Genomic DNA, 13,136 nt, shown 5'->3' on the forward strand with positions numbered 1-13,136 from the left:
AAAGCAGGGGAGGGGCAGAGAGAGAGGGAGACACAGAATCCAAAGCAGGCTCCAGGCTCTGAGCTGTCAGCACAGAGCCCGATGCAGGGCTAGAACTTGAAGACCACAAGTTCATGACCTGAACCAAAGTTGGACGCTTGACCGACTGAGCCACCCAGGCACCCTTAGAAAGAGAGAGAACCTTAAGCAGGCTCAGTGCTCAGCAGAGAGCTCCATATGGGGCTGGATCCCAGGACTTTGGGATCATGACCAGAGCTGAAATCAATAGTCAGAAGCTCAATTGACTGAGCCACCAAGGCTCCCCATAGTGAATTCTTCATAAACTTTAGTTCTGTCTTTATGTATGTCACTAGGATTGAGCTCATACTCAGCAACAGGAGAGAACCAATTTCCTTTAACCAGTATCTTGCAAATTGCCATCACTTTTGTGCCATTATTGTTCATTGCTTACACAGCTGGCTACTGTCTCTGACATTTCTATACCAGAAACTAATTTCTAGTTGCATAGCTATTCACACATCTGAGAATACAAAACTACAAATGCATATGGTATAATGCAGAGGATTTTTGCTTTAGAAATAGAAGACTTAAGTCTTTAAGCCACCTTCCATCACATAAAAACTATGTGATTTAAAACCTATCTTTTTTCATTTAATATTGTAGGAACCAAGATGGCAAAGAGGGAAAAAAAAACATAGTTCTGATAATCAGAGTGTGATCTTGACTAATTACTTAACATTGTCAAATACTTAGCTTTCTTAATTATAAAGTAGAAATAAAAATACATATCTAATAAGACTTCTGGGAGTATATTCTTATGATCATATATATGCATGACCTTAGAACAATTCATGATACATTTCCTCACTCAGCAATTAGAAGAAGAATATTAAATATATTAGAATCTATTTTGCTATTAGAATAATAACATTTATGATAATATATTGGGTGAAATAAAAGCTTATATTGAAGTATGTAACAGGGTGTAGAGCTGTTATCTTCAATGATCTTATAAAGTCAGGTAGGATAAAGCCTCAATGCCAAGAACAATAAAATTTTAAAAACCTCGTAATTTCAATATTGATGCAAGTAGCACCCTTAAATTCCTTAGTATAAGATTGGTCATACAATATCTATTACTCAGGATGCCTGGGTGGTTCAGTTGGTTACGTGTCCAACTTCAGCTTAGGCGATAATCTCATGGTTTGTGTGTTCAAGCCCCACATCGGGCTCTCTGCTATCAGCACAGAACCTGCTTGGGATCCTCTTTTCCCCCCTTTCTCTCTCCCTCCCCCTTCTCTCTCTCTCTCTCTCAAAAATAGCATTAGAAAAAAGAACTATCTACTACTCATCTCCAGTTACATACAAACAGCCTAGAAACTTATATGAGAAAAAGATTTTAAAGGAAAATCATGGAATTGAGAATGCTGCATCAAAGTCCTTATTCTCTATAGGGAACTCCTACTCCTCCCCCACAAAAATGAAAGTCTCTTTGTCTTGTGTCCCCAGAAGTTTGGGGCTTAGAGGTATTTTCTTGACTCTTAAGAGTCTTAAGATGTGACTGTTAGAACTTCTTTTCTATGCAAAGGGACCTCTAACATTGTCACACAAGACAAAAAAATTTTAAAGATATTGATGATATTTGCACAAAATTCACAGTCTATCAGCTCAATGAATAGAACATTTCAGAAAGCGTTGCAGTATAGCTTTTGACTACTGAAGTAAAGTATAATTTAATACAGGAAGCTCGTGACATCTTTAAAGGTATTACAACATCTTGAACTAAAAAATATAGAGACAGTACAATATAAAAAGAAGATATTGGACCTGCCACATACGTTGAACAGAAGCAGACCAAATATTCTTACCTGCAAACCTAGGCTATTTGTTATGGAAAAATAAAAGATGGCTCATAAGGAAGAAACAAGACCCAGAGGGTTGAGCCAAGACCTGAAGAGAATCTCTCTCTGGGAAGTGTAGTAAGCCCTAATCAAGGAAGAGACAACACACGTCTAGCTGGATTTCAGCTTTACAACCCACCAATGATTGCTTTTTGACTAACATCCCCCAGCCCAATGCCTCATTAATGGAAATATCTATTACAATTTTCCTGTGACTGACTCACCATTGAGTGCTGGGTATGTGAAAGACATATTTCTTTAGTTCTTTAGTTTCTTTGGTTGACAAGTTGTAGATTGAGAGAAACCATACATGTAGAAGATTCATAGTGAGACTCGATTTAGATGTGATTTCCTGAAGTAGGGGAAGATGATATACGATGAGGAGACTGTAGGTTATGGAGATGGTGAAACATGTGAAGAATTGTGACCTGACAGCAGGCTATGTCAGATTAAAACTAACCACAAATTCTTGAACACTCCTCCCACTGAGATTGTATCTAAATCCACCCACCCCCTTTCCATATGTGCTGGCCTGTGCCTTATTTTACTGTTGATTGTGGAAGATGTGGTACTATGCAAGTTTCTAGCTTACTTTTCAGGAAAAATGCCAATTCCTGCATTAGTTGTTTTTTTGTTTGTTTTTGTTTTTTGGTTTTCTGTTTTATTTTGTTTTGTTTTTGAGCCCCCAGTTGCCATGTGGGAATCCTAAGTGCTCATCTGGAGAGGCGACACAGAGAAACTCAGAGACTCCTTGGGGAGGGAGAAGGGACTGGACATTCCCTGCCTTCCATCATTCTGGCAAAATTACATGCATGTGAGTGAAGCCATCATGAACATGCCAAGCCAGTTCAGCTTTCAGCTGAATATCACCAATTTACACCAGTCAACACTCAATGAGGCTGAAGAATTGTCCAGCTGAGACTTGCCTGAAATAAAGCCCTGCCAAATTTACTGGCCCATAATATTATGAAAAATAATAAAATGTTTATTGTTTTAAGACACTAAATTTTGAGGAAGTTTGCTCTGTAATATATAATTAAATAATTAATTAACTGCTAAATATCTTAAGTAAATACAGTATCAAGTATAGTAAGAATAGTACTTAAGTAAATACAATAAGTATACTATAGTACCATCATAGGCTCTCAATAAATATTTTTAGTTAGTGTAATTTAATCTTTATAACATTATGTTTAATTTACACTTGAATTTGAACCTCTGAGACAATGATCAGGAAACTATAGCCTCTTTTTCCCTTGTGGCCTAGAAAAACTAAAATATTTACTACATTGTCTTTGCATAAAATATTTGCTAACACTCTAGTGTCTCAGATTAACTGGACCATGGCTACATACTAACATTTTAAAAGGCAGAATCTTGGTCTCTCCATATCTATTCACTTTTTCCACACTAAAATAATTTCTGTCAAGTATGAAATGAATAATTAAATCCAGTTAAATTTTATGACAACTCACTAGAGGATCTAGGATATAAATTGCCTAAAGATTAACCTCACTATTCAGAAAACATAGTTAGTGCAATATTCCTTAGTGGCAATATGACTTAATTTTAGGCCTTTAAAGAGAGGATTAAATAGAGTGAGAATTTAAAGAGTTAAAAACATAAAGTATCAAGAAAGGTCATTGTAGTTAAATTCATTGCAGGTTGAAAAACAAAAACATCCTTTATGAGTCTAAAAAATATTTATTTTCTGGCTTTGTAAATAGTTGTAGTCATCTATATGGTAATGTCATAAAGAATTACAATAATGGTGCATTTATACAAGTCCAAACCATTGTCTATGGACTTGAGTCTTTTCGATCAAATTTACACAATGTGCCATTTTCCATGGTTACTGTACAAAATATATTAAAGCTAAAACATATAGGGGCACCTGGGTGGCTCAGTCAGTTAGGTTTCCAATTCTTGATTTTGGCTCAGGTCATGATCTCATGGTTTATGAGATTGAGCCATGCATTGGGCTCTGCCCAGATAGCATAGAGCCTGCTTAGGATTCTCTTTCTCCCTCTCCCTCTGCACCTCCTGCTGTTTGTACTCTCTCTCTCTCTCTTAAAATAAATAAACATTTAAAATAAAAACTAAAACATATAGGACTTGCACACCCTCTTCTATAGCTCATTATTTATACCCTAGTAATTAGCACTATTACGTTGAATTACTTCCCAATTATCTGCCGTTCTGTCCTCAGATACTAAACCAAATATCCCACCACTAATAGCCAAAATAAGTCACTCTTCATAATCACTCCTTGTAAAATGCTTCTATGGTTAGTGATGTTGGTAATTTAGAATCTGGTATCACATTGCCAGGATCATCCCCACTGATTTGTGTTTATATATTTTGTAGTTTATTTATTTATTTATCATGAAGCCTATTAATTCTGTTTTTCTGTTCTCTCTGTATCTAAACACTTATACACACACATAAATCTATTTTAAGAACAGCAGATAATCCTCCATAATATGGGTGGGATTCATCCAATCAGTTGAAGGCCTTAAGAGCGAAAACTAAATTTTCCTATAGAAGAAAAGAATTCTGCTTCAAGACTAACATAGAAATCCTGCCTGGTTTCCAGTCTTCTGCCTTATTCTATAAATTTCAGGCAATCATGTGAGTCAACTCATCAAAATAAATCTCTCATATATATGTATACATATATATGTATACATGTATATGATATCTATTATCTATATGTACATATATATGATATCTATTAACCTACAAAATATGTATACACTATATATATATATATATATATATATATATGACGATATATGACTGAATATTGATGATTCTTAGGATTAATCACATCTACAAAATACCTTCACAGCAATATCTAGACTAACATTTGACCAAACAACTAGGCATCAAAGCCTTGCCATGTTGACACATAAAATTAACCATGATGAGAATTAAGATTTATTTTCCTTATCAACCTATTTAAGATGTACCTGACTACAACCCTATGGAGAGTGAGGTCCTCTATATTTTGTACCTCATAGCTATATTATGACTAACTCTATGTCCTTATTTGCATTCTACAGTGACAGCAACTCCTTGATATTAAGTTCTTAATATTGTCATTTTTATATCTCCAGTGCATAACATAAGGCCAGACACTACTTAATCCACAATTATCTCTTGACTTAATGACACAATTTTTAAGACATGATATTTTGGTAGTGAATGTACATTAGTTTTATGTGTGTGTGTGTGTGTGTGTGTGTACATATAAGAACATATCATAAAATCATAAAAGAACAAATTTATATAGATTTTAAAAGAGAAAAATGCTTTGAATGATTAATATTAAGAATAATTTCCAACTGGAATATTTATAACACTCCAATATTGAAATTTCCAAGATTTAAGAGCCACCTTGCATATGTATATAACATATTACTAATTACTAATAATGCTTACTGTAAGCATCTTCTAGCTGTAATTTATATGTCAGTGGCAGATTCTACCACATCAGTACAAACAGATGGTAATTACAAAATGAATGAAGCAGATTGTTACTACACCACCATGTAGATTACACATATCTGTTATCTTATGAAATTAATGACTCAGATGAATTGTATCCAAATTTGCAATTAGATGTCTGAATCAACATTTTAGAACAAAAAGGGTCATACAGTTGGAAATAGTTGATTAGTAAGACACTATGCCATTTCAGTGGTGCCAGATAAAAATATTTCCCACATATAAACTAATATCTGGTAAGGGAAATCGAGACAAACCTTACATAGGTCAAAAACAGAGTAACCACAGATTTTCTACCTTATAAGCCAGAATGAAAAGTGTCAGTTTGTCATTCTGTTTAAGTTTATATGCCTGTGATTCCTATACCAATTTGTTATAATGGTTTAATTCATAAAACCAAGTTCTTTATGCTTTTATTTTAATTCTTAGGGAACAGCATGTCTATAGATAGATTGATAGATATCTTTTTTTGTTGTTGTTGAGAGAGAGAGAGAGTCCATAAGCACGCAAGTGGAGGAGGGGCAGAGAGAGAAGGCGAGAGAGAATCTGAAGCAGGCTCCACACTCAGCACAGAGCCTCACATGGGGCTTGATCTTAAGACTGTGAGATCATGACCTGAGAGGAAATCAAGAGTTGGATGTTTAACTGAACCACTCAGGTGCCCCTCAATATATATGTGTATATATATGTGTATGCATATATATATATATATATATATATATGTTTTATAAAATATGTATATGTTATATATATATATATTTTTAAATATCACCAGATTTTATTCTATGTCATTCAAAAATGTTAAAAATCAGGTGATTAAGTTAAATTCCTTTGAATTTTATATTTCATTACCCTGTTTAATACTAAACTTAATATAAAAATGTTTTTCATATTGTCTATGAGACATATAAATTTAAACTCAAATCCTTTATATGTCTATATATTGTGAGATATGTATATAGTGAATTTTTTTCAGTTGGACATAGCATGAATTTACTTTCAAAAACAAAATTTACAACAGTAGGAGAGATACAAATATGTGTGAATATGTGCTAATCCATATGGATTAGCATTACATTTGTATTATACCAAAGTTTTGTAGTTCTTTATAGCACATTCATTGTTCATCTTTTAATTGCTCTGTTCTTTTTCTGTGATGTTACTAGTGAGTAAGAAATAAACAATGAGCGAGGTATAATTTAGTGGAACATACGTCTGTTTATTGATACAAGTGAGACAGTTTCAAACCACTAGGATCAGCCCCTGTTCCTATTTCTATGCACAATTGTATATTACCACATTTAGCTACATATTAAAAGCCAGAACATTTAATTTTTTGCTTTTTAGGTATACTTTCTTAATCCATAAAGTTTTTTGAAAGCTCCATAGTAATTACATGTGTTTTTATATTAAGTATTCCCTCAAATCTTGTGACAAGTTTAATACAAGAACAGAACAAATATTTTTTCAAATAAATGTCTTTCAAGTTAAATTCAAGCAAATTGAAATTTAGACATTTGCTTACAGAATATCAATGATCCAAAATGACTGATCAACTAATATTACTGAATTTATGGTACTTTAATTTTTGAAGCAGAGAATCTATCTTAATTGTTAGAAATCGTACAAACCTGTAAACATAGAACACCTCATCTCAATATCCCTTTAACATTTGCAAAAACTCAGCTCTCTGAGTACACGCAGCTTTAAAATTGAACTAACAAGCCCTATCTTCAAATACTGACAACTGTGCCTTTAAAATAGCATAATCATTAGTTTCAAAGCTCTGCAGAGCATGAGGTATTTGATTGCAGTACTAAATTTTTCATCTCATCTCAAATAGGGATATCCATTTGAAGTGAAGATGTTAATTCATGATAGTAAAGCAGCATATTCATCTAGAATTAAGGAAAACATTTAGTTACATCAACAATTCTTATCAGTTTCTAAAGGCAAATTGCTCTATTATTTTTTATTATCTATATGTATATGACCATAAAGTTAAAGCTCTTTTTTAAAAAAGTTCACTTACTTTTTTTTGAGAGAGAGAGCCTATAAGCAGGACAAGGGCAGAGAGAGACTCACAAGTTGGCTCCGCACTGTCAGTGTGGAGCCCAACACAGGGCTTGAACTCAAGAACTGTGAGATAATGATCTGAGCTGAAATTCAGAGTCAGATGCTCAACCAACTGAGCCACCCAAGGGGCCCTAGGTTAAAGCTTTTTATTACTGAAACAGCTTAGCAGGAAAAGTCAAGGTAAAAATGGAGCTACAACAAGAACAAGAATACCAAGCCTGATTGTCTAATAAAGGAAGCAACCAGATTTTGGGGCCTGAAAGTACATCATTACTGCAAACAGGTAATATATAGATCCTTGAAAAGTGCCATCACACAATACAAAAAGAAATTAGGAGTGTAGGAAAAGAGAATCAAGTTTGTTTTGTCAATATCAGGAATCAGACAAATCTAGGCGGTGAGTTAGAGCATTATCATTCAGGCACATAGGCTGGAGATAGAATAAAGTCCAAATCACACCTCAGAGGAGATGAAATAGAGGTCCTAAGTACGTAAATGGTTCTGCCATGGCCCTCTCCTTCATCAACAGCTTTTAGAATAATCCCTGGAACTCAGACTACTTGTTTTCCATAAGAATCACTTCTATGAGCACTACACTAACACATAATGCATGTAGGGAAATAACTTTCTGTACTTTCTTCCTATCAATATTTTGATAACTTTCTGGGCTTTCAAATAAAGACAAAAAATGAAATTGCTTGAATGAAGCAGAGTGTTTAGGTGTTTCACTATGACTAAGCTAGAATTTATGTTTTATGTGGCATCTTCCTTTGAAAATAGTTATCTGTGTAAAGAGAAGGATCAATTATTTTAAAGTACGTAAAACCTTGGATTGCAAGTAACTTGTCCTGCAAGTGTTCGGAAAAACAAGCAAACATTTCTAACAAATTTTAACTTGATAAATGACCTATGTCTTGCAATATGAGTAGTACCTGGTGCTCAGTGTCACATGATCACAACTGAGCCAATGGTTCTTGATTTTTGCTTTGATATACAAGTAGATTGGATTACAAGCATGCTTCTGGAATGAATTATTGTCCTAAACCAAGATTAAATACTTAAAAATGTACAGACTTTACCTACGATGAGATGTTTTTTAATTGATAAAAGAATATATTTGATACATTAAAATTTTGAAAATACAAAATAAATATGCATTTAATAAAAAACAGCATTCAGTTATTAGTAGGCAAAAACTAGGCGATTGTTCAATCAATAATAATATCCTCATCTTCCTTGGAACACTACTAGATTATATTTTCCAGCCTACTTGCATCTATGTGGAGACATGCCTGGTTTTCACCAGTGAAATATAAGTAGAAATGACATATGTCCCCTCCAACTTGAAGTGGTTACCAATGTATGTGTCTTCTGCTTGGACACCATCTTTGTTGCTATCAGCCAGATGATGCAGATGACACAGCTTCAAAATACCAAATGCCTGAGCGCCTGGGTTGATAGAATTTTTTTCCCTGAAATTAGCATGGATCAATGATTCCCACTTTCTTTCCCACGTACCCCACCAAGAATGTGATTTGAGGGAAAAATAAACTTCATTCTGTAAAAGCCCTTGAGATTTTGTATTTGCTACTGCATTTGCCCTAACTTAATAAATATGATAAATCAAATTTGGGTGTTGCCAAACAAACATACCCAAATATATGCCATTTACTTAGTAGTTGTCTGACAGTTGGAGAGGAGGCTGACATCAGAGGCTAGAAAGAAGCAGATAGGTGTCATTGAGGAGGCTCATAGAGAACTGCCTTCCAACACACTTGCTTGTTGTGCTGCTGGCAATACTTTTTCAAGCTGGTGAGAAAGTCTGAGATAGCCGGCTGGATGCATGATGAGACATATTTAGCCAATGCTCCAGTTGACACAGAGTTAATCACAAGATACATAAATCAAGTTTTTCTCTTATTCCAACAACCTTGGTTAACTCCTAGGAAGTTGTGAAAACACTTGAAATTATTTAGATTCAGCTAAATCTGCCCAAATCAGCAAAATCCTCCCTGTCAAGCCATAGCACTGTGAGAATCAATACATAATGTCTTGTTTTAAGCCAGTATATATTTTTTTTAATTTTTTTTTCAACGTTTATTTATTTAAGCCAGTATATTTTAAGATGATTTGCCATGAAGCAAGAGCAAACTGGCAAAAAAATGGATGTGAAGAGGCATTCCGACTTACAAGAATTTAAACCACTTGGCATTGGCTGAACCATGCTCAGACTGGAAATATGGCAAGGAAACAGAAAAGGTCGGGAAAATGATGCTCAAAATTTTAATAGTGATGGAAAAAAAATGAAAAATATATTTGGAGAAACTACAACCAATAGAGTAGAAAAAGAACAACTAACAAAATTGTTGTCTGCAGTAATGTGTGAGATAGAAAATATATGACGTATTTGAACACTGACAAATGTAATCAGGCAAGATGTTGTAAATGTCAGTTGGATGTCAGTAATCTGTGAAAGGGAAGAGAGAGATGATGTAATGAAGAAATTATCTAATTCGCAAGCAGGATTTAGAGGAAATAGAGAAGATCCAGGAATTGATGAATAATCATCTTCAGTCTTCTCTGTTGATAAGGATTCACAAACTGAAATGAAATCTGGCATCAAAAATCAAATCAAGGTTTTAGCTCTAAGAATCCTCATTAACATTCTTCTAGGAAAGGTTTTAAAAAGTACCTAGTAGCCATTCACAGCTTGACACAAAGGGCTTCTAAGAATTTTATGGGTGTTGTCTGTCAGCAGCCTGACATACAGAGGTAATTAGATATATTATGGATGTGGCTTTTGGCATATTGAGTGGACCCACATAAGATGTTTAAAAGACCCATAAACATTAAATAAAGTTGTACTGGCAAAAGCACTACCAGTTTAGGGCAAAAAGGAAAAAAACAATTAACAATTAAAAACAAAAGCAAAACACTGGGCTTTCAATTTTCTGCTGTTGAGAACTAGGATGAGAAATTCCTGTAAGGAAGGAACTTTATCTCAGTGGAAAGAAGCTGGATCAAAGAAAATTTAGACAGCACAATACACAATAATGAACATGGGAACCACTCTTATGGAACAAAACTAGGTCCTCATCAATGAATACTTTCACTCCCAAAGGGTGGAAGGTCTGGCAAACAATTGCTTGCCTAAAATTCAGAATTACCATGGACTGGTGATCCTCATGTTCTTCTTCTTATTTCAAACTTTTTTGATGGGCATCGTTATTGCAATGATACTATTTCTATTTCAATGTTGTATGTTGTGTAATTTTGTGGGGTGAATGACTTGGCAATGTAGTTCATCGTTATCTGTGAAGAGAAAGCCAAAATCTGCCAAGATAGGTAAGTTCATTGGGCCATTTCAGTTTACTTCCTATCTGTGCACGGCTGCAAAATTTCTAGGCTTCTTTTGCAGCAAAATTATTTCAAGATTCCTCTAGTCAGAAAGAAATTCGACTTTTATTACAATGGTCTGAAGAAAGTGAATTTGGGTCAATGGCTGGAAACAATGGTTTAGTCCCTTTGGGTTTAAACTAACAAATAGCACTTCAGTATGTGTAACTTTCCCAGAATGAATGGTGCTGTCTCATCATGTAACAAGTTCTTCATTCCTTGAGGTATTCAAGCAGAATCAGGGTTATATCCTCAGAGGTATATGTGACAAGAGGATATTGGATGAAATACAGAATGAAAAATAGAATTCATCTTGACTCCTAAGCATGATACATTGAGAGTGGCTGCCTAGAAGTTTCTGTTGAGAAGCATCAGGAAGCCAAATCCATAATGTTCTCAATAAGAGTGCTAGGATTAATAACCAATAATGTTCTTGAGAAAACAGTAGCAGTGAGTAGACAACATGTTTTTTTAATGTTGTATGTTTTTTGAGAGAGAGACACACACAGACGAGGGGAAGAGAGAATCCCAAGCAGACCATGCTATCAGTGCATCATGGTCTCAATCTCAGGAACCATGACATCATGACCTGAGCTGAGATCAAGAATCAGATGCTTAACACATTGAATCACCCAGGCACCCTAGTGGACAACACATTTAAATGACCTTTAGATCTAATTTAAATTCTATAATTGTAGTAAGTAATCTCTTAATGGCCTAAAAAATTCAAAATGCTGATCTATCATAAGATGAATCATTACAAATTATTTGCAATATTATTGTTCATTAGATATATTTTAACTTAGTCAAGGGCAGTAGAGCTGAACAGACTTGCAAACACCTGCTAGGAGTTACTGCAAAAACCAATTCCACTTTCTTGTTGACTCTTTAAATTGATCTAAATGCTGTATTACATAACTGTGGTTATTCTATCAAGATGAATGCATAGAGATTATATTTAAAGCATGCGATGTTGCATTTTCCTTTGAAATAAGCTCTGATAGCTTTGGTTCTAAATTCACAGCATATTTAGATATGTAAGTGTATCTGAATTGAAAATGTTATTTTAGAAGTGCTTCATTGCAATTTACAAATGTGTTTGACTGTCTCTTGTAAGTAGTAAATTTCATTTGGAATATGGAGCTTTTCAGACAAAGTAAAACTTGCTAATAGTAATGCTCTTCAAGCAATAAATACCCTCGGGACTTCCTTAGTGAAAATGGCTGCTGAAAAAATCTATTGACTTTCAAGAGAACTTGGTAATTAACCTCCTGGCAGTTTCCTCCAGGCTATTCTGTTAGTCTCAGCACAACAATGCTAACTTAATTCTACAAACAGAAATTAAATAGGCTTTGGACCAAGATCCTTGGAAATAATAAACTTAATATTCCACTTTTACTAAATGTACCTATTAGGACAGACATGAAATGAGATTTTATTCTCTGCCCTTATATCTTATAGTAGGTTTGATGGCTGAAAAAAATCAGAGGAAAAAATGGTTTCCTCTTATATATTGAAAGTAGTCATAAGAATTATCAAAACGAAGACATACATGTTTTTGTGGGCTTCCCTTAATATTTAATATATTACAAATAACTTAATATTTATTTCATAGTAGTAAGTTGAAAATAAGATTATAGAACACTTTATATACAGTATAAACCAAAATCATTTTGGAGAGAGAGAGAGAGAGAGCACAAGCAGGGGAAAGGAGCAGAGGGAGAGAGAGAGAAATCCCAAGCAGGCTCCGTGCTCAGCATGGAACCCAGTGCAGAGCTCGATCCCATTACCCTGGGATTGTGACCTGAGCCAAAAATCAAGAGTTGGATGCTCAACCAACTGAGCCACCCAGATGCCCCAGTATGAACCAAAATTATAAAACACATAGTATAGATAGTATCCAGGGTGTTAATTAAGACATTATTTTGAGAAAGGTATTGCACTAAGAATAAAACTAACCCTCAAATTAATCCTATGAGGATTAAATTGTTACTATTTCAGTTATGCAAATAAAATGAAGCACAGAGCATTTGAGTAAATTTCCCAGCATCACAGTGTAGGTAGACAAAGAGACTTAGAGTGAAGTCCAGGCAAGCTAATTCCCGAATATATCTACTGTCTACTGTAGACCAATGGTTGTTTATACATGAGAAACTGTATAGCATTATAGTTCTTTGGGAAACTTCCTTATTTTCTGGCACTGAGAGATTTTCCAGGTTCATCTTGTACATTCCCTGACCCAGTCCTAGAATA

Source organism: Leopardus geoffroyi, chromosome A1, assembly GCF_018350155.1.
Source record: "Leopardus geoffroyi isolate Oge1 chromosome A1, O.geoffroyi_Oge1_pat1.0, whole genome shotgun sequence".
Taxonomy (NCBI): Eukaryota; Metazoa; Chordata; class Mammalia; order Carnivora; family Felidae; genus Leopardus; species Leopardus geoffroyi.